At 36.9% G+C, this 24,115-nt stretch overlaps 1 protein-coding gene across 1 annotated transcript in view; it reads left to right on the forward strand.

The window, feature by feature from the left end:
- Positions 1–201: 201 nt before the first annotated feature.
- LOC5579452 overlaps positions 202–24,115 on the forward strand; it is a 108,443-nt gene continuing 84,529 nt past the window's right edge. The window contains exon 1 of the mRNA XM_021842854.1: positions 202–691. The gene's annotated coding sequence lies outside the window, so the exon portion shown is untranslated. The remainder of the gene's footprint in view (positions 692–24,115) is intronic.

Below are 24,115 nucleotides of genomic sequence, written 5' to 3' on the forward strand. Positions count from 1 at the left end.
AAATTCTAAATAAAAGATACTTCACGTGATTTCCACATTACTCTCCCGTCTCGCACATCTTCTCCCGATCAAAAAGCTATGCTCCGCTCCCATTTCCATAGAAATTCTCTGACCAGCTCCAGACACATTAGGCGAATATAATTTTCTCACTGCCTTAGCAGAGTCATGTTCACGGCGAAGCTTTCAGTCCTCGCCGTGCAACTTTCCGCGATAGCACCGTTTTTACTCGACACTCTCAAGCCGCGATAGAACACCACCACCACTCAGACACTCACACACATACACCTGGCTGCAGTTGTATATACACGGAAATCATACAAATAGGACACCACACATAGCAGCGCCACAAGGAGACTTCCAGCTCCAAAAGGGGCGAAAAGGATAAAAATGTTATTTGTGCGTTCTTAACATAAAATCTTTTTTCCGGATTTTCCGCTCGTAAAAATCGGTTTGGTGTTAATTTTTGCAAGCATACACGCCTTGATGGAAATCTCGGCATAGAGGATTAATGTGATATCTAATAAGCCAGTGAATGATAGGGGAAGTGGATTCGGATTGACGCATTCTGTTCCCAAAAAGAAAATTATTGAAACCTGAAATGTTTGATCAAGTTTACTGTAATTTCGTCAAATAGTGAAAGATGGATGAGTGCGATACCAGTCTGGATGAAGCGATGTGTTAATTATGAAAGGTGAAAATTACAACTTATATCGTATTGCTTAACATTAATTATAACTATAGATGAAGAGTGCCCGAAAAAAGTATATCGAAGTGCCATTTCCGGCATAGCATATATCTACTGGTTTTGTCGAGCGATAGGGAAGAATGCAATTTTACAAGTCCATCGATTGTGAACATGATTCTCTATAAGGAATAAACAAGAATACCGCTGGAAGTCATGCAAATGAATAAATCAATAAATTTGCATGCTATTTCTTCCAACACTACGAAGACAGCTTCCGCTAGATTGAGCATTGGAAAAATGGTAGTTCTTCCACTCCACCGAATACTAGCCTTATCAGTCGAGAAAAAAACCTTTTGTTTCGATCGATTCTGACCACAGCTTAAGCCTAAAAGAGAACCGCTTGAGACATTTATTAAGTTTGAGAATTGAGAGTGTGTTACAACATCCAGCGTAAGTAAACCGGACGTTTCTTAGAGACGGGCGCAACTGCTTTGGAATAAAGGGTAATAACCCCCACACGCCTATAGTATGCAAGGAACATATCCTTTTGCTCCATTTTTATAATTGCTCCAATTTTATAATTGCATAACAAGGCTCATTTTCGAAAAGTTCTTACATAGGAAGTCGTCACCTTTTTTAAGAATCCCAACATTACGTATACCAAGTAGCGATGTAATCAAAATCGAATATCCTCTTCGTTCCTTTTCGATTTGCGATGACATGAATATGAGAAACGAATCGAAATACACAATCGTATATTTTTTCGAAATAAAGCACGACAAAAGAGGCCCATCAGTGAGCATGTGCGAAAACTACATTCCTCACCCACAATGTCGTCCCTCCCCCACTTTTCAAGTGTCAAACTCACGCGATTGTAGCTTTTGCTTTCATTTGCCGTCTAGGCAAAGCACCAGTGGCTGCTTGCTCAATTTTCCCGATGCGTTTTGGGGGGTATTTGATAAGCCATGAGAGATTGCCGTCCATGGAAAGAGCGAGAACCGAGGAAACCGAAAAAGAAAAACAAACCCGGCTTCGTAGTCGTAATCGTGGCGCCAGCTTTCGTCAACTCGTTTTCTCAAGACGGTGTTTTGCTCTTCTTGGGCAGTCGATAAAACAATAAAAGGATGGGAAAAGTGCTGGGTAATGGAATGATTTGACAAACAAATCATTTTGTTTGTTTTTAGACAGGAAAAATTTTGACGCTGGAAAAGTCTTGTGAAAACTGCCACAAGGGGTGAAAATGAATTCATAATCAAATGGGTTCAAATTACAAAATACATTAGTATTTTTAGTCTTAAGAAAATAAGACGGAGTCGATGATCTAATGGTTATCGCTTTTGCTCTTTAGGCAGACAGTCATGAGTTCAATCCGAAGCCTGAACGTGACCAAACTTATACTATGTCAATGACCTTGCTACTAGCAACATCCAAATTACCATGATGCTTATGAGAGCATGTTGATTACTCGAAAGTCAGCCCAAACCACGAACAACTATTCTTGTAAACGGGGACACAAAATTTGTCCCAATCTCAGAATTCAACCAATTAACTGTGGGAAAACGGAGGTATGTATTGCTGCTGCCTACTTTCCTGGAGATGTTGAAGTTGTGCCTCCATCTTCGGTCGTTACTTAATCGTTAATTAATGCCCATTTATAATAGGGTGCGATGCAAACGCCCATCATACAATTTCAAGCAGCACCAATATCAATAAAAGAGGCGAAGATCTTTTGAACTACATGTCTTCTAAAAAATGTATGACATATGTAATGAGACAATTCTCCTACTTTTGTAAATGCTTTCCGTCCGAGGTTCTAGAACTCATGATCTGTAGTGACCTGCTATCGGAAAATATTGTGAACTGGCATGTTTCTAACGAAAAATCATTGTCACATCCTAAACAAATCAGTTTCGATTTTAAAGCTGAATCAGATATAACAGAAAGCTATAGAGACCTAAAGAAAACCAATTAGGATATAAATCATTTTTATTTAACGAATAAGAATTCATATAACAGTGAACAGTTCAAGACTGTTTGACAACTGGAAAATGCCTCTAATGGGATCATTGACCAATTGATCTCATCTTATCATGCTAGCTGTCCTACCCGAGGAGGAAAGACTAACTCGCAATAACTTATGCATACCATATTTTGGTATCATACCATAATTAGGTATTGTACAGTTGTCAATACCTCATTTTGGTATTAAAATGGTATGGGAAAAAAATGTTTAAAACAATTAAAAATACTTCATTTTGGTATTCGATAGCTATTGAGGACTGCTGGAGGCATTGAACTACTATTGAAAAATTTCACTTTTATATGAAAATCCATCAAGTATTTTTTAGGTATTATAATACCTGAACTAATTATCAGCTTGGTATGTGTAGAATAGGCAGAAGGTATTATTTGAGGTATTTTACCTCTTATGCAGGGCTCCTTCATACCTCATTCAGGTTGTAAGTATTGGAAATTATCTGGTATGGAATACCTCATTTTGGTATTTAGTAGATATTTTCTTCTGCTCGGGTATTCACCAAAGGTCGTCTAACATGGATGTGCCAGATGAATGACAATCTGGAAAGATTGAGGAAGGAACCCAGGCGGTTGTTCAATAGAGCAAAGATCACTTTAGATTGGGTTGAATGGAGAACAGTTGCTGGAGGACAGTGAAAGCAAACATCAAGCCATAATACAACAAAGAACTAAGACACGCTAAACGCAAGGACTGGATACGGGTATATGATAACATCAACATCTATAGGTCTGCCATATTTTCAAATGTTCAGCCGACAATGTTCATATCATCCGCGAAGCAAAAAAAATGACTGGATCTCGTAAAAATCATACCCCGGTTGTTGAGCCCGGCTATCCGCATAACGCATTCTAGCGCAATATTGAACAACAAGCACGAAAGTCCATAACCTTGTCGTAGTCCCCGGTGGGATCCAAACGAACTGGAGTGTTCGCCTGAAACCTTCACACAGTTTTGCACACCTACCATCGTCGCTCTTATCAGCCTCGTGAGCTTCCCGGGGAAGCTGTTCTCGTCCATGATTTTCCATAGCTCTACGTGGTCGATACTATCGTACGCCGCCTTGAAATCGATGAAATGGTGATGCATTGGGGCCTGGTATTCACGACACTTTTGAGGGATTTGCCGTACAGTAAAGACCTGGTCCGTTGTCGATCGACCGTCAACGAAGCCGGCTTGATAACATCCCACAAACTCGTTTGCTACAAGTGACAGACGCGAGAAGATGATCCGGGATAATACTTTGAAGGCCGCATTTAGAATGGTGATCGCTCGAAAGTTCTCAAACCTAACTTGTCGCTTTTCCCGTAGAAGGGGCATATTACCCCTTCCTTCCTCTCCTCCGGTACCTATTCTGTTTCCCAGATTATGCCTATTAGTCGGTGCACACAAATGGCCAGCCTCTCCGAGCCCATCTTTATGAGTTCTGCTATGATAACATCCTTACCAGCAGCTTTATTGTTCTTGAGCTGGTGAATGGCATCCTTAACCTTCCTCAAAGTGGAGCTAGTTAGTTTCCATTGCCTTCACTACTGACGTAGGAATTTTCTCCGTTGTCCTGACCTTCATTACCTGTGCTATCAGCACAGGTGTTCATCGTAGTGCTGCTTCCACCTTTCGATCACCTCACGCTCGTCCGTTATGCTTATCCTGGCACATCTCGGCTCGTGGCACGAAGCCGTTGCGGGATGCGTTGAGCTTCTGATAGAACTTATGTGTTTCTTGAGACCGGCACAGCTGTTCCATCTCCTGGCACTCCGTCTCCTCCAGGCGTTTCATATTCTCCCGAAAGAGGCGGGTCTGCTGTTGCCGTTTCCGTCTTTAATGCTCCTCGTTCTGTCGGGTCCCTTGCTGCAGCATGACCGCCAGCGCTGCATTCTTCTCCTCCAGAATTTGCCTTCATTCCTCCTCGAACCAATCGTTCCGTCGAATCCATCCCACGTACCCGACGTTGCTCTCAGCTGCATCATTGATGGCTGCTTCCACTGTTCTCCAGCAGTCCTCAAGAGGGGCTTCATCCAGCTCACCCTCTTCCGGTAATGCAGCTTAGAGGTGCTGCGCGTATGCAGCTGGGACATCCGGTTGCTTGAGCCGTTCTAGGTCATACCGGGGCGGTCGTCGGTACCGTTCGTTGTTAACGACGAAGAGTTTTGGGCGCAGTTTGACCATCACCAGATAGTAGTCAGAGTCGATGTTAGTGCCACGATAGCTCCTGACGTCGATAATGTCGGAGAAGTGCCGTACATCAATCAGAACGTGGTCAATTGTGATTCTGTCTGCTGTGGTGATCTCCAAGTGTGTCGGTATGGAAGGCTGTGCTGAAAGTAGGTGCTACGAATGACCATATTCTTGAAGGCGGCGAAATCAATTAGTCGTAGGCCGTTTTCGTTCGTCAGCCGGTGGGCGCTGAACTTTCTAATCGTCGGTCTGAACTCCTCCTGCTGGCCAACCTGAGCGTTTAGATTTCCTATGATGATCTTGACGTCGTGGCTTGGGCAGCTGTCGTACTCGCGTTAGAGCGTAAAAAGCGTCTTTATTATCATCAGTGCTTCCGGAGTGAGGGCTGTGCACGTTTATTATGCTGAATTTGAAGAACTGGCCTTTGAGCCTCAACTTGCACACTCTCTCATTGATCGACCACCACCCGATCACGCGCCTCTGCATATCACCCATCACTATAAAAGCTGTTCCCAGTTCGTGTGTGTTGCACACGTTCGCACCATTGATCCCTTCCAACACACTTCCTGCAGCGCTACGATGCCGAATCTGCGGTCCTTCATCACGTCGGCGAGTATGCGTGTGCTCCCGATGTAGTTGAGAGATTTGCAGTTCCACGTACCGAGTTTCCAATCGTTAGTCCCTTTCCGTCGCTGTGGTCTTTGCCGATTGTCCCGGTTCGTATTCTCTCCTTGATTATTCGTTGCTTGATGTTTTTACGGCTGGCTTGCAGGGCCTGACACCAACCCCCTAGATTTCCGGAAGACCATTCCCGCTAAATGTTCGGAGAGCCCTTGTGCGCAGTTTAACTTAGAGTCCTTCTCTGGCACTCGGACGATGATCAGCCGCCCCTGACATGGGGAACAGACGCTGTTGTGAGCCGCTCCTAACATGGAGTACAGACGCTCCAAGTTTGCAGAAGCAATATCAAAAGCAAACCCCCCCTTCCCTGTCAGCATACGACCAAAGTTCCCACCGGGGGTTGGTTACCCGATCTTCTCCAAGGTTACTCGTACTACAGCCAGTACCGCGAGGAGGTAGGGATAGGAATTGCCGGGCATGAGGCTAAGGACCGCACAGAGGGGTTTATTTGATTCCTTTAGGTACGCGAGGCACCAATGGTACGCTTACCCAAGAGTTGCCGCTACAACTCTTGGACATGAACTACAATTTTCCTTAAATTTCCGGTGAAATTCAAAATTTGTCATTGTTTTGCCTAAATATTAAGGTTTTACGATGATTTTATTAACGAGTAAGCTTTTCCATACCAAACTCATGGAGAAACATGGTTGCTTACTAGTTCTAGTATGGAGAACATTAATGGCAGTATGTAATGGTATTCTACCACACCACTGTGTTTTATTTTCTCGATTTCATGCGCTTTTTGAATAGCGCCCAAACCGTTGATTTTAGCGATATAGTTTGTTCGGAGAAGTTTCTTGGTATATTAAAGCGCAACTTTTGACGAAAAAAGTTTTGTGATCAATCCACCTAGCAGTGAGATAGAAAAAACTATTTTTTCAAAACATTTAGATAGACATATGGTGTATTCGGCAAAGTAGTAGAATTGGCTATTTGAAACAACTTTGTCGAAGACACAATTTTCCTATCTCTTATACTTTTTGAGATATATGCCGTTGTATGTTAATGGCCCCAAAAAATCATATTTTATATCATAACTTATTTCCAAGATTTTTAACATTTATTGTGTTTTCTACAAAGTTGTTTGTCATGAAAAAACCCGTGTTTTTGCTGAACATATCATAACCCTATCTTTTGAAAAAAACAAAGTTATTCATGAATTACTCTTTTTTCAAGGGGTAGTTTAGGCCTCTATAACTGGCTTCGGCGCAAAATGGCGCAGACAACTCTTACAAATCATGAAAGTACCATATCTCCCCTTTCGGCAGTTGATAAAAACTTTTGTCTATAAGCGTCTTTGCATGGGTTTTTACTATCAAACAAATATGCCTTATTAAAACGAACTCGACTGATAATTCTTTTTCCTTAAGAGATAGAGAGGTGCGATGTTCAGCAACAACACGCGTTTTAAGATGTTTAACAACTTTGTACAAGACATAAAAAATCTTAAAAATCTTGTAAAAGAGTTACGAATTCTTTACCATAATGTACACAAATCCGTATGAAAAAACACGTTTAAAATAATTTTTGTTCATAACTTTTTACTTAAATTTTTAATATTTTTCATGTCTTCTACAAAGTTGTTAAACATCCTAAAACGCGTGTTTTTGCTGAACATCGCACCTCTCTATCTCTTAAGGATCAAGGAAGGATCAAGATCAAAATTTCTTGTAGTCTTCACAGAGCGCAGAGGACATGCTTCTTCAAAAGCTTGCATAATATGGTATATTGTAGTATCAACGGCATCATCTAAATCACCTGGATTTTCAATGGACGGAGAGTATCCATGAAATTTGGTCGCAATTAATTCTATATAGAGTTCCCAGTTAATTGACTAGGGATTCCTAAAACGCAAAGTCTGCGAAGTTACATTTGATTGTTCAAATAAGATGTAGCGATGATCAGATCCTCGTCTGATACATGCCGTCAATTCGTGACTGATTCTATTTGAGCAGAGCATTATGTCTAACACTTCATCTTTAGTAGATACCATGAAGGTTAGACGATTGTGTATATTGAGTAATCTAAGGTCTGTACTACTTAAGTATTCCGTCAGACTGGAGCCTCTCAAATTAATATATGAGCTGCTCCAGATGATGTGATGAGCATTTGCATCACTGCTCACAATCAGCGGAAGATCTTCTGCTACACAGTATACGACAACTCGTCGGGGATGGTTTATCATGTGTTAAATAAACCGAACAATGAACTTATTTCCTATTGAGGTCATCAACAGAAACCTCAATTTTGACACCACATACAACTCTGGTTTTTAACTCAGAAATGAGTGTAGCAACAATTGCTTTATTATCGAGCACGCATGACGAGGCATGACACAATTTCGCCATTTCTTTTTTTACTGAAAGTAGCAAAGACTGGGTCCACAAAGTTATCTAGGTAGAAGTCTCCCTTACGAAAGTAATGTTATTGAACTACAGGGTGTCCGCAAATTATCCGAACAGCAAAATATGGGAGAGATGATCTCGCATTGAAAACAATGAAAAATCATTGTCCATGTTCCTTTTATAATAAATCTATATGCTGTACCATTTTTTATGAGTCTACAAAGATTGATTGTTGCTGTTCTTTTATGCTGGAGATTGATCTGAGCTATCCTAACCGTAGCCACCACCCAAACTAAGCAAGATTAAGCTTTCTAAAATCTCAGCAAGAAAAATTCCAGCAACAAAAAAAACAGACAGCTACCGTAAAACGGGGTAACTTTGATAGTTTTTTCGAAGAAAACATGAATATTTCTACATGCTGTTTCAAAGAATTACAATTTATATTTTAAAAACAAGTACTGACATCCTAGCTATCGATTGCACTTGATAGATTGCCAAAAGATTGATTCTGAATGGATATATAATTTTTCATATAATCGAAAGTCGGTTTTCTGTTTTGGGTTAACTTTGATAATGGAGTAGGGTCAGGTGGGGCAAGATGAGCACCCTAAGGATAAGCGCGATTTAAGCCTACTTAAACGTTATTATTTTGGTAAAATTGGTAACCATCCTTATCTTTTACATTATTACTTTGACCTCCAACCATTAAAAGTTTTAGAAAGTGATAAATAGTTTTCCAAACAACACGTTAAAAAATAGCTTTTTTATCATCGGTCAAAAAAACTGCGGGGCAAGATGGGCACCCCCATAAAAAGATGCAATTTACTAAAGAAAACTGTTATTTTTCAATGTTTGCAATATCCCAAGATATTATCTTTAATATCTGATAATATTTATCTTCAACTAACTTAAGTTTTTAAAACTTTTATCAGAAAATAAATAACTTTTCATAAATTGCTAAGATTTTACTTAAAAAAACGATTAAATTTGTTGTTTGTTTGTATATTTTTTAGAAAAATTGTTTTGTGCAAAGAAGATACCGTAAGTCAAGCCCACAGCTAAATGTGGTTCTATAATTTCACACTTTTACTTAATTTTAAACATGGTGCTCATCTTGCCCCAAGGGTGTAAATTTATTAATATAATCAAAACAATTGAAATATTTTTTAAATTTGATAAAAAGTTTTGCTCCTGATTATCTACAGAAGATTATTCTATAACTATACGGCCAAAAACGAATGAATTAATTTATTTACGCAACAAAAATATCACTTTTAAATTAACAAATCTTATATGAAAAGGTAAATTTTTGGACTTCTATGTATTTTGGACAATATTTACGTTGTGCTGTTGATTTTTTAGCTGAAATTTATGGCCATCATATCAATTGAATGATATTCATCAGAACCCCAAATAATATATTGAAAAAAATCGGTAGGAACGACACAAACTAGGGGTGCCCATCTTGCCCCGGGTGCTCATCTTGCCCCACATTCCCCTATAAATCGAACAAGATTGAATGAATTACGGAACATTTATAGGGCGTTGCATACCTCTGGGCGTTTAACGCTATATGGAAATTTCTTACTTAGATTACAAAAATAGTACCAGTTTGTAAAAATGGTTTTCGCTAAGAGATTTGAGACCGAATTCATGTTCTATAACTATAACTAGGCTGTCATGGGTAAGTGACGAACTCATTATGACTTTATCAAATAGTGGTCGTAGAAAGATGCTAAAATCTTGTAAATTTTTAATATTTGCATAAAAATCGTCAAATGCACTTGACTCCAATGAAAAGTGCCGCTATGCAATCAGTTTTTGATCATGAGATAAAAATAATATTGCACATAGACGTAGTAAGATATAAAGTTTTTGAGGGGTATGCACTATTTATTGGTCTCATTTGCCTGTAATTTAAAATTCAAAGCGATGCCATCAAGTTTTTTTTCTCCATAAAATTGATTGTAGAAGTCAAGTTATTAAATTTGAACAAAGACATACATTTTAGAAAACACTTAAATTTTGTTTTACCTAAAAACTATGGAAACCCATTTTTTGTCCTGTTTGTCTGTAGCTCGAAATTCAATGCAAATACATGTGTTTTTTAACATAATTTTAATTTTTGAAACCAACTAAACCTATTTGTATAGGAAAAGAAACTTTTGATTGCGCTCAAAATTTATTTTATCGAAAAGTCTGCTAAAACCATGTCATGAGTATGTTTACCTGTAATTCGAAATCCAATGTAACGACAAGTAATTTTTTTTTCTACATGAACTTGCTTATAGAAGTAAACACGTTTGAGAAGAAATGGACATTTTCTTTTAACATTTCAAATTTATTTAACCTGAAAAACTACGAGAAACCCTATCTCATGACGTTTGCCAGCAGCATGTTTGCCTGAAAACCAAAATTCTGAGCAATGACATGTAGATTTTATGGAAAAAATTTGCTTATAGAAGTTAGATGAACATGTTTGAATAAAAATAGAAGCTTCTGATCACACTCAAAAATTGTTTTACCCTAGAAACTATGTAAGACCTTGTTAATAAACACATATGCTTCTGACTAAAAATTCAAATCGATAGTTAGTTAATTTTTCAACATGAAATTGATTGAAGAAGTGAAGTTAACATGTTTGAGAAGTAATACAAATTTTTGGATACACTCAAAATTTATTTTACCCGAAAAAACTACGTGAAAATTTGTCCATGCTTGTATAAAAAATAATCAATGCAAAAATATATTATTGTTTTCAACTTAAAATTGGTTGTAGAAGTTAAGTAAACATGTTTGAGAAATAATGTAAATTTTTGATTGCACTCACACTCTATTTCACATGAGAAACTAAGAAAAACCCTCTATCAGCCGATAGGCCAGTAAATCATAATTGAAGGCGATGAAAATTATTTTTTCGTTCGAAATTTATTTATAGTACTCATATTAACATGTTTGGTTAAACATATAATTTTGGATTGCACTCAAATTTTATTTTACTTAAAAACCCAAGAAAAATCCAATTTTTAAAATTATATGTATCTAAATCAAAATCTAAGGCAATGATATGTAGCCTTTTCTATATTAATTTGATTGAAGAATTGAAGAATTTTCACTTGAAAATTTTTGAGTAGTTTTCTCAGCATGAAATTGCTAATAGAAGTTAAGTGAACTTTTTAAGAAGTAATATTTATTTTCTTATAACACTTCAAATTTATTTAACCTAATAAATCCCGAGAAACCCTATCTCACGATCTAGGTTGCTTGTAAATCAAAATTGAAGGCGATGACACGCAGATTTTTTGGAATAAACTTGCTTATAGATGTTGGGTGAACATGTTGAAGTAGATATTGAGATTTTCGATTACACTCAAAATTTATTTTCCCTAAGAGATTACGTACAACTCTGTTTAATAAACATATATGCTAGTAAATGAAAAATCAAACCGATGGATCGTAGTTTTTTCAACAAAAAATTGAAGTCAAGTAAATATGTTTGAGAAGTAATACAAATTCTGATTACTCTAAATATAATTATGTGTAAAAAAAACAAAAACTACGTGAAACCTAGTGCAAAAGACATTTATGCTTGTAAAACAATTTGTAATAACAATCAAAATTTATTTCACATAAGAAACTAAGATAAACCCTCAATCATGAGCCTGTTTGCCTGTAAATCATAATTCAAAGCGTTGACATTTTTTTCCATTATATATTTACTAATAGAAGTTATTTTAACATAGTTGTGCTTAGAAAATAATTCTTGATTGCACTCAAAAAACTATGATTAATCCCAATTTTTCAAATTTTATGCCTCTAAATCGAAATCTAAGGCGACGTTAATTGACATTAGTTTATTTTTACATTAAACATCAGATTTTTTTGATTACACTCAACATTCATATTACAGTCATCCCTCCCTGATTCGATATTGAAGGGACCATCGAGTTAGGGAAGTATCGAGTTACAGAACACAAAACCAGTGCAACTGTGATCCAAAGGACCATCGAGTTAGCCATGAAAACCAACTTTTACTATAGTTCTCTGACTCGATATCGAGATACGGAATATCGAGTAAGAGAGGGTTAACTGTATCTAAGAAACTAAAAACAACAATATTTCAAGAGACTGTTTGCCTGTGAATAGAAATTCAAAGCGATGAAATTGAGTTTTTCCAAGATAAATTTCTTTAGAGTATTTACATGTTTAAGAACAAAAATAAAGTTTTGCACACAAACAAAAATGTTTTACTTAAAAAACTATGAATATCATAGCTTTGTGTGAATCAAAGTTTGAGTATAATCAAACATTTTATTTCTACTCAAACAAGTTCACTTGGCCTCTACAATAAATTCAATGTCAAAATCTGCATACTGCTTTAGATTTTAGATTTTTATTGGAATTTTCATAGTATTTAAGTACAATAATTTTTGAGTGCAATTGAAAAACATATTTTTTTTCTCAAACATGTATACTTAACTGCTGTAAAGGTATTTATATCGAAAAAAAACTTGATGTCACTGCTTTGATTTTTGCTTTAAAGGTAAACAGGCTCATGAAACAGATTTTTTCTTAGTCTCCTAGGTAAAGAAATTTATATTAAGTATGCTATTACCTATTTTATATGTAATCAAAAATGTGCTATTACCTTATATGTTAACTCAACTTCTACAATCAATTTGATGTTAAAAAAACAATATATCATTGCTTATATTTTTTTCTTTACGAACATAAATATTTTTAAACAGGGGTTTACGTAGTTTCTTGGGCGAAATAAATTTTGAGTGTATTTTGTAAAACATATTTACTTAACATCTATAAACAATTTGTTGGTGAAAAAATAACATATTTTAGCTTTGAGTTTTTATTCACAAACATATAAATTCATGAATTGAGGGTTAGCGTAGTTTCTTGGGTAAATAAATTTTGCGTGTATTAAAAAAAACTACTATTACTACTTTAACGGGTTCTTCTAACTTCTCTTAGTAAGTTTATTTCGAAAAAGCTATGTGCCAACGCTCTGAATTAAGATTTACAGGCAAACAGCTCATGAAATCAGTGTTAAGTAGTTTTTAAGGTCAAATAAATTTGAAATGCTATTAAGAAATATCTATTTCTTCTCAAACATGTTCACTTATCTTCTATAAACAAATTAAATCTGAAGAAAACTACTTGTCATTGCTTTGGATTTTTATTTACACAAAAACAGACCCATGAAATAGGGTTTTCATCAGTTTCTTAGGTAAAATAAATTTTGAATGTAATCAGATGTTTCTATTTTTTTCATACATCTTATCTTGACTTCTGCAATTAATTTTATGTCGAATAAGAACTACATGCGATTGCTTTGAATTTTGAGCTACAGGTGAAAAAAAGATTTTTCTTTAGTTTTTAGGTAAAATAAATTTTGAGTGTTTTCAAAAACATATATCTCTATTAAATTTTATTAACCTGACTTCTACAATCAATTTTAAGAAGAAAAACCTACATGTCATCGCTTTAAATTTTGATTTACAGGCAAACGGGACTAAGAAATAGGGTATACCCCTTAAATACCTTATGTCTTACTACGACTATGTGCAATATTATTTTTCCCTGAAAGCTATACATTTAAGCATTTAAATGGTAAAAGAAAATCAAAAATCGGTTTATTTAGTGTAAATTTATGATATTTTGGATATATTGAACCATTTTTTAATGGAAGCCCCTTATTTCTGTCTTTCCTAGCTACGACCATGTTTAGTATTTTTCTATTGAAGTTCTACACTAGAATTGTCAAATCGTGAAACAAAATCAAAAATTGATTGCATAGCGGCGCCGAAATATGTTTTTATAGGTTTGGTAAACATTCCGAATGGAAGCCTCACATTCTTCATTTGCCTTACTACAACTCTGTATGGTATTTTTCCTTGTTATGGTTTTCTTGAAAGTCTCCGACTATGCAATAAAATTATAATATTTTTGTCTGATGGCTGAGATATGAGCTCTAAACCATTGTAACGCTCTTTTTTAAGGAAGACATATTTTCACACCCCCTTAAGACTGTTTGTACCTTGCTACGACTATGTAGAATATTTTTGTTTATTAATTGAAGAATCAAGCTTTATGACTGTGAAAGAAGATTTGAAATCGAATGACTAGTTTTAGAGTAATGGCTGTTCAAAAATCTGTGAAACGCTAATTTTAAGCACCGTTTCGTGACAGTTAATTTTTTTTTTTTTTTTTTTTTTTTTTTTAAATTTCTTTATTAGTATCATTCCAAACATTACATTCATTATTTCTTATATCTAGGTGTTCTGTGTTATTAGACAACACTATCATCCTAATTTGGTAAAACAAATCTAAGATTTTATTAACATTTTGTTAACAACATATTACATTTCACTTGCCGTAGCAGTTCAGATTTTTTACAGGTGAGTTGATTTCACCTGCTTATAAGAGAAAAAAAAGTTTTTAATATACTTAACCTAACTTAACCTAAACATATAACGCATTAATCGTGGCAATAGAAGATTGTAACGATTTTTGCCTGAAATTATTGATTATTTTATTTGACATTTGTTCCAATGTTTCAACATTGGATATTCTATGTAACTCATTGGTACTATACCAGGGAGGAAGCCTCAGAATCATTTTCAAAATTTTATTTTGAATTCTCTGCAGAGCTTTCTTCCTGGTATTACAACAGCTAGTCCATATTGGTACAGCATACAACATGGCTGGCCTGAAAATTTGTTTGAATATCAAAAGCTTGTTCTTAAGACAAAGTTTTGATTTTCTATTAATAAGGGGATAGAGACATTTTACATATTTGTTACATTTGGCTTGAATGCCCTCAATGTGATTTTTGAAAGTTAAATTCTTATCTAGCATGAGTCCTAGATACTTAACTTCATCTGACCAATTTATTGGAACCCCTCTCATCGTGACAACATGTCTACTTGAAGGTTTCAAATAAAGAGCTTTTGGTTTATGTGGGAATATTATTAGTTGAGTTTTGGAAGCATTAGGAGAAATCTTCCATTTTTGCAAGTATGAAGAAAAAATATCCAAACTTTTTTGCAATCGACTACAGATGACACGCAGGCTTCGTCCTTTGGCGGAGAGGCCTGTGTCATCCGCAAACAAAGATTTTTGACATCCCTGAGGTAACTCAGGTAAGTCAGATGTGAAAATATTGTATAATATTGGTCCCAAAATGCTGCCTTGGGGAATACCAGCTCTTACAGGAAGTCTTTCAGATCTGGAGTTCTGATAATTAACCTGAAGTGTACGATTTGACAGATAACTTTGAATTATTCTAACAATGTATGTTGGAAAATTAAAATTTTTCAATTTTACAATCAAACCTTCATGCCAAACACTGTCGAATGCTTTTTCTATGTCTAGAAGAGCAAGACCAGTAGAGTAGCCTTCAGATTTGTTGGAACGGATCAAATTTGTTACACGTAAAAGTTGATGAGTGGTCGAATGTCCATGGCGGAATCCGAACTGTTCATTGGCAAAAATTGAATTCTCGTTGATGTGGGCCATCATTCTGTTCAGAATAACCTTTTCAAAAAGTTTACTGATGGAGGAAAGCAAACTGATTGGACGATAGCTAGAAGCTTCTGCAGGATTTTTGTCTGGTTTTAAAATTGGAACAACCTTAGCATTTTTCCATTTGTCAGGAAAATATGTTAATTGAAAACATTTGTTAAATATATCAACTAAGAATGATAAGCTACTTTCTGGAAGTTTCTTGATGAGGATGTAGAAAATTCCATCATCGCCAGGAGCTTTCATATTTTTGAATTTTTTAATAATAGTTCTCACTTCTTCCAAATCAGTCTCCCAGGCATTTTCGAAAACGTTCTCTTGATTGAGAATATTTTCGAACTCCTGAGTAACTTCATTTTCAATTGGACTAGTAAGTCCTAAATTAAAATTGTGCGCACTTTCAAACTGCATAGCAAGTTTTTGAGCTTTTTCGCAATTAGTTAGTAATAATTTGTTTTCCTCTTTCAATGCCGGTATAGGCTTCTGAGGTTTTTTTCAAGATTTTAGATAATTTCCAAAAGGGCTTAGAGCCGGGGTCCAATTGAGAAATTTTATTTTCAAAATTTTTGTTTCTTAAATCTGCAAAACGTTTCTTGATTTCTTTCTGCAAATCCTGCCATATAATTTTCATAGCAGGATCACGAGTGCGTTGAAATTGCCTTCTCCTCACGTTTTTAAGACGGATCAAGAGTTTAAGATCATCGTCTATAATCACGGATTCAAATTTTACTTCACATTTTGGAATTGCAATGTTTCTGGCTTCAACAATGGAATTTGTTAAAGTTTCAAGAGCATTGTCAATATCAATTTTAGTTTCTAAAGAAATGTTAACATCAAGATTAGAGTCAACATACGTTTCATATATATTCCAGTCGGCTCGTAAATAATTGAAAGTGGAGCTGATAGGATTGAGAATCGCTTCATGCGATATTTGAAATGTAACAGGGACATGATCAGAATCAAAATCAGCATGAGTAACTAATTGGCTACAAAGATGACTAGAGTCGGTTAAGACCAAGTCAATCGTAGATGGATTTCTAGAAGAGGAAAAACATGTAGGGCTATCAGGGTATTGAATTGAGAAATATCCTGAAGAGCACTCATCAAATAAAATTGGAATTACTTTGAGAATTATTCCATGACCGATGTTTGGCATTAAAGTCACCAATGACAAAAAATTTTGACTTATTGCGAGTTAATTTTCGCAAGTCAGTTTGAAGCCAATTAACTTGCTGTCCAGAGCATTGAAAAGGCAAATAGGCAGCTATGAAAGTATATTTACCAAACTGTGTTTCAACAGAAACACCTAAAGTTTCAAAAACTTTAGTTTCAAATGACGAAAACAGTTGATGTTTTATACGCCTATGAATGATGATTGCAACTCCCCCACATGCCCCATCAAGTCGATCATTACGATAAACAAAAAAGTTAGGATCTTTTTTAAATTTGGATCCAGGTTTTAAATAAGTTTCGGTAATAACTGCTATATGCACGTTATTAGCTGTAAGAAAATTAAACAGCTCGTCCTCTTTACCATTCAGAGAACGAGCATTCCAATTTAAAATATTTAAATTATTATTTGGATCCATTAGAAAAACGTAATCCAATAACAATTTTATTTGTAAATTTTACACCTACTTGGACTGCTTCAGTCATAGTGGTGGCTTTGAACATTGCATCAATCATTAGATTCAATTGTTCAGTTAGAAAATTAAAATCAGAGGCAGACATATCATCTGATGATTTCCCATTGGAATTTTCGGTAGACGAAGAAGCGGGGTAGGAGTTACCTGTGGCGGTAGGGTTTTTTCCATTTGATTTGAAACAAGTAGAATGGGTACTCATGGAACGAACAGGGGAAGAGTTCAAATTACCTGCTACGATATCGGCAAAGGATTTACCGTGGGTAGATACATTCGAAATTGAAAGATTCGAACGGCTACCCGACGGATTAAAATTTGTTTGTGAATGAGCATGATTATGATCTTCCTGGTGGGTATGATTCCTAATCAAGCGATCGTTAACTGGAAAATGAGCATTGTTCGATACTCTACCAGGCAAATTCCGGAAACGACCGTTATCGTAACGGATATTATCCTTCATCTGCTTGGCACGAGCCTCAACGACTCTTTTGCGTGAAATGCATTCCCAAAAGTTAGCTTTGTGAGGGCCCTTGCAATTGGCGCATTGAAATTTTCTGGTATCTTCTTTCACAGGACAGTCGTCCTTAGCGTGAGAAGAACCTCCACAAATCATGCATTTAGCATCCATGCGACAATTTTTTGTACCATGACCCCACTTTTGGCACCGACGGCACTGAGTGGGGTTCTGGTAATTTCCTCCAGGTTTCTGGAAATGTTCCCACGTCACACGGACATCGAACATAAGTTTAGCTTTTTCTAAAGCTTTAATATTATTTAGTTCTTTTTTGTTAAAGTGAACTAAATAATATTCTTGAGAAAGCCCTTTCCGAACAATGCCAGATTGGGTTCTCTTTTTCATAATGATTACTTGGACTGGGGAAAATCCAAGTAAATCATTTATTCCATTTTTGATCTCTTCAGGTGACTTATAGTCACTTGAGAGACCTTTCAAGACGACTTTGAACAAACGTTCAGTTTTGTCGTCATAAGTAAAAAATTTGTGCTTCTTCTCTTCAAGATATCTGAGAAGAAGTTCGCGATCTTTAAGAGTTTCCGGCAAAACGCGACAGTCTCCTTTTTTTGCGATTTGGAAGGAAACCTTGATTCCCCTAATGGAGCTCAAGATCTCCTGCCTAAATCCCCCAAATTCGGAACAACTGACCACGATAGGCGGCACTCTTTGCTTCCTCACTTGAATCAAAGAGCCTGGGCTAGAGGCTGCTTCGATTTGGTGTTCGGAAAATTTGTCTAGAGCATCGAACTGATTGCTCATTTCAATACAATTATTCATTTCACCCTTGGAAGAAACTTCGCATTCCGGGGAAGCGTCCTTTCTTCCATTCTTGCCACGTGTAGTGACAGTTTTAAAACCCACTTTTTTGGAAGGAAGTAGTGAATTCAGAGATTCACCCTTCCTTTTGTTAGTTGTTGATACCATGTTTAGTTAATAAACGAGAAAGACGTGACCTTCGAGAGGTTTTTTCCCTAGACGGTGTCCAAGAAGGATTACCACCGCTAGCTTTCGCCAACGGGTCCAACGAAAAATCGAAGGCACGGGTCCAAACAAGGATCGTAAAGGGATCAATAGTAGAAAAAATAGTACTGAAAAGTACTGTTTAAGTAGCACTGAAAAGTACCGTTTTTAATTTTAGCACTGAAAAGTACTGTTTGTGTAGCACAGAAAAGTACTGTTTTATTGCTTTAGGTAGTTTTTAAGAAAACTTCCAAGAGCAGAGAGAATTCGTGTACGCACAGCACGAAGGTACGATGCGCACTGGGTCGTGACAGTTAATATGTATCATAAACTCCTGGCGTGCGCAAGCAGCCTTCAAGAAAATTTCCATAAGAACAAAAACATCCTCGGCAGGTGGTATTCGATAGCAACAGTTGTCAGAACAGGCGATACATAATTTTGTTCTTAGCCAATTGAAACAAACGCTACCGTTACTTCGAAACTATCTATTCCGAAGTTTACTTTGATAGTTTACTCCTAAGGCAGTATTTATTTATCATGTAACGCTTAAATTGGAGATCCCCCATCCGTAACGGTTTTTGTATGAAAAAAAAAAATGAAAATTTTGTGAGTCGTGAAGCTTGAGCTTACTGCACATATCATGCTCATATAATGAAACTGATTGTTGAGCTTGAAGCTTGAAACTTAAATCGAAGTAAAAATTCGGCAATGCAATCACCCTAATCACAGACAATCAATCTTTACAGATACAAATTTCTGGGACAACAAAATTTAAGCTAACTGGAAAAATATACCACAACTTCAATGTGCTATAAATAGTTCAAAAGACTGGTCCAATCTCCTTTTTTCCCACCGACATCATTAAAATCCCTCAAGTTGTTAATGACGGAGATAGTTTACAATGTCATTTTTCTATCCATTATACTCTGCTGATAGTTCGGAAACTATCAGGGCACGGTACGAAAATTTAAGGTTCCTAATGAGCTGGGCGTTCGTACCGTTGGAAAGTGTCAAAGGTTGAATTGAAATAGCACACAATGGCGAAAAGCCACCCACTTCAAAACACACTATACCAATCCGGAACCATTTAGCAACAAGATATGCTTGGGTTTTGGCCAAGCAGCCGTGTGCCAAAAATACATAGCGGTAGGTTTTCTCTGCTGTGGATGTTTGTACGGGAATCCTGGTGCTTATTGTTGGCAGAGTGGAAGGTGTTATTATCTACAGTACTGAACATTGACGAAAAAAAGTTTGGTTTCATCAAAAGTTATTTTAATCTTTCGACTGAGTTCAATCATTTTTGCCCTTATGCTTTGATCTTGCAAATTATATTCACTTTTCTTAAGACATTGATTAAACTGGAAGAAAGGACGTTTCTTCAGAATGCACGCTTTCTTCCAAGGGTGAAATGTATGATGTTGATAATTGCATCGAAATGAACAATCAGTTCGATGCTCTAGACAAATTTTACGAACACCAAATCAAAGCAGTATCTAGCCCAGGCTCTTTGATACAAGTGAGTAAGCAAAGAGTTGCGCCTATCGTGGTCAGTTGTTCCGAATTTGGGGGATTTAGACAGGAGATCTTGAAATCTTCCAAATCGCAAATGAAGGAGACGGTCGCGTATTGCCGGAAACTCTCAAAGATCGCGTAGTTCTTGAAACAGAAACAAACATATTGAAGAGAAGAACAATTTTTTATGACGACAAAACTGAACGTTTCTTCAAAGTTGTCTTGAAAGGTCTTTCAAGTGACTATAGGTCCCCTGAGAAGATCAAAAATGGAATAATTTACTTGGATTTTCCCCAGTCCAAGTAATCATTATGAAAAAGAAAACCCAGTCTGGCATTCTTCGGAAAAGGCTTTCTCAAGAATATTCTAGAGTACACTTTAACAAAATAGATCTAAATAATAATAAGCCTTTAGAAAAAGCAAGACTTATGTTCGATGTCCGTGTTACATGGGAACATTTCCATAAACCTGTAGGAAATTTTCAGAACCCCACTCAGTGCCGTCGGTGCCAAAATTGGGGTCATGGTACAAAACATTGCCACTAAATGCTTGATTTGCAGAGATTCTTCTGACGCTAAGGACGTGTTTCTATCCTGTATCGGATGATACCACAAAGATTGTATGCTTGAATTGCGGGGGCCCTCATAAGTCAAACCTTTGGGATTGCACTTCGCGTAGGCGAGTCGTCGAGGCTCGTGGCAGTCAGATGAACGGTCATGTTTTTCGTGTTCAGAATTCCCCTGGTAGAATATCGAACTATGCTCATTTTTCAGTTATACCCATCAGGAAGATTAGAATAGTGCTCATTCACAAACTAATTTTATACCGTCGGTGAGCCGTTTGAATCTTTTAATTTCGTTTGGATCTACTCAAGGAAAATCCTATGCCGATATCGTAGCAGATAATTTAAACTCCTCCCCTTTCCATACTACGAGTAACCGATCTCATTCTTTCAAATCAAATGCCGCCACAGGAAGCTTCTATTCCGCTTCTTCGTCTACCGGGATTGTCAACGGAGAATCATCAAATAATGTGTCTCCCTCTGATCTTATTTTTTCTAACTACAAAAATTGAATCAAACGATTGATGCAATGTTCAAAACCACCACTATGACTAAAGCAATCCAAGTTGGTGTAAAATTTACTAATCAAATTGTTATTGGATAACGTTTTTTTAATGGATTCAAATAATAATCCAAATATTTTAAATTGCAATGGTCGTACTTTAAATGCTAACGAGGACGAACTATTTGATTTTCTAACAGCTTATAACATATATATTAAGGTGGTTCAAAAAATCGTTTTTGCTCCACACTGCTCATTCGATTCTAGACCATTCTCAGTTTGCTCTCAAAATTTGAGCTCATTCGGATGAAAACTGAGACTGCACAAGCCCTTCAAAGTTTATATGGGAATTACATAGGGAAATGCAATAAATTCATTCAATCGCTCATAATGTTTGTCCATGTGCTCTTAGGGAGTACAATTGACAATGCTGTAAGGGCAGGAAAAAATTTCGCAGCAGCGTTAGTTTGGCGCAGCTCAAAGCTGAAAAGATCGTAGTTTTATTTAAATCCATTTAAGTAAAGTATTTTCCCTTACATTTGGTATTGCCTACCGGCTTAGAACTCTACCCGATGACGCTTCTGGGCTGTGGCTTCTAATCCCTATTTTAAAGAACAATTCACTTAATTATTGTAATCGTAAGTAGAACAGTACTAATACCTTTCGCCACTAAATTGATGATTAGATTAGAGCGATTAAGACTGGTTTAGTATGTATTGCGTAATTTCCGTATCTGTAGATTACAAGCCTAGTGTAACATAAGAGGATTCATGATAATGACTCGTGACGTTTTCAAAGAATTCTTACCGATAAACTTTAGTTAATGAATTCACAATGATAGTAAATGTAGCCGACAAGTTAACAATGCCGTAAATAACTAGAATTTCAGAGCAAAAGATTAATAAGATAGCAAATAATATTCGACACTTTCAATAAAGTCCACGATCGTGATTTCACTTTCGCAGTTTCAACAATAGCTATTGTTCCCCTAACAGTCCCCGTTGTGCGTCTTACGCTCGATTGGATTCTGCACAACATCTGAACCCGTGCTGCCAGAACAAATGCTCTTGAAACTTTAACAAATTCCATTGTTGAAACATTGTTGATTGCAATTTGATTGCAATTCCAAAATGTGAAGAAATTGGAATTCGTGATTATAGACGATGATCTTAAACTCTTGATCCGTCTTAAAAACGTGAGGAGAAGGCTATCCTGCTATGAAAATTATATGGCAGGATCAGTAGAAAAAAAATAAAAAAAAGGTTTTCACGATTAACAAACAACAATTTTTGTCTTGGCCGAAACTTCTCCAGTTGTCCCGAAAGTTTAGGGTCGCCAGGTCCTCTTCCACTGCGTACAACCAGCGTATTTGTAGTTTTCCCTGAAGCCGCCGACCTCTACCTGGTTCCATGCTTATTATTATTTATGCAATTCTTTCTTCCGACATTCGCACTAAGTGACAAGCCCATTGAAGTCTGCCGTATTTTACACGCTTGATAAAATTCGCATCTTTGTACACTTGATACAACTCGTGATTCATGCGTATGCGCCACACACCATCTTCGAGTTTCCCACCGAGTTTTGTCCGCACTTTATGCTCTAAAACACCGAGAGCTTTCCGGTCTGACTCTTTCTACGTCCACGCTTCGTGCCCGTAGAGAGCCACCGGAGGAATCATTGTTTTATACAGGGTGAATTTCGTTTCCGTTTGCAAGCTGTGGGACCTAAGCTGGTTACGTAGTCCGTAAAAGGCCCTATTCGCAGCTACAACACGTCTTTTCACTTCGCGGGAAACGTCACTGTCACATGTCACAATTGTTCCAAGGTAAACAAATTCTTCAACAACTTCAAACACGGGATGTTTGCACTACCTCAGCACCTACACCACCAAGTCTAACTCTATATCTACCTGCAACCATGTACTTCGTTTTGGTAGAATTATGGTCAGGCCTATCCTCGCTGTCTCCCTCTTCAGAGGCACGAAGGCCACTTCCACTGACCTGCGATCGATTCCAATTAGGTCTATAAAGTTCGCAAAGCCAAGAAGCATGTGCGACCTTGTGATAATAGTGCCACTTCTCTGCACGCCAGATCTCCTAATAGCACCCTCGAGTGCAATGTTGAACAGTTAATTCGAAAGTGCGTCTCCCTGCTTCAATCCGTCTAACGTCACGAACGAGGTTGACACCTCGTCTGCGATCCGAACACTTGATTTCGAACCATCCAGCGTAGCACGTATCAGCCTAATTAGTTTCGCCGGAAAACCATTTTCAGACATTATCTGCCAAAGCTCATTTCTTTTCACTGAGTCGTACGCCGCCTTGAAATCAATAAACAGATGGTGAGTCTGCAAGTTATACTCCCGGAATTTGTCTAGGATCATTCGCAAGCTAAACATCAAGGTTGTTAACGTTAATCAACGATAAACGCCGTTAACGTTGATTTTGCTCTGGATCAACTTCAACGTCGTTGCGTTGATTTCCATGGTTGTTAGCGTCAACGTTAACGATTTGCGTTGAATCAACGTCAACGATCAGCGCTAACCAAAGCGTCAATCTTGTTTTTCGCGCAGGTTCCTAGAAAATGTTTCAATAATCAACACGTTTGTTTCTATGCTGATACGCCGTATCCATGGAAAATTGATAAAAAAATCTAAGTTCACAGTGCGTTGTCATTATCGTTATTTGTCACGCAACAGTCAGCCTCTTCGGACGTCAGTTTGTTCTTACTAGGAAGAATAGAGAAGAACTTTTACAAATTACAACGATTTTTCTGGCGATATTGTATTCTCCCTCAAGAAATCGTTACCAGAAATCGGCTTTTTACCTCTAGGCAACACACGGCAACTTTTTTTTCTACCTAACCAACAGCTAAAATATGGTTCTGGGAGGCCGCGCTAGGATGATACCGATGCAAGTTTCCATTGGAAAACCTGCTACTTCTGAGACTGTGGAGCTCT

The sequence above is a fragment of the Aedes aegypti genome, chromosome 2 (assembly GCF_002204515.2).
Source record: "Aedes aegypti strain LVP_AGWG chromosome 2, AaegL5.0 Primary Assembly, whole genome shotgun sequence".
In the NCBI taxonomy this organism is placed as follows: Eukaryota; Metazoa; Arthropoda; class Insecta; order Diptera; family Culicidae; genus Aedes; species Aedes aegypti.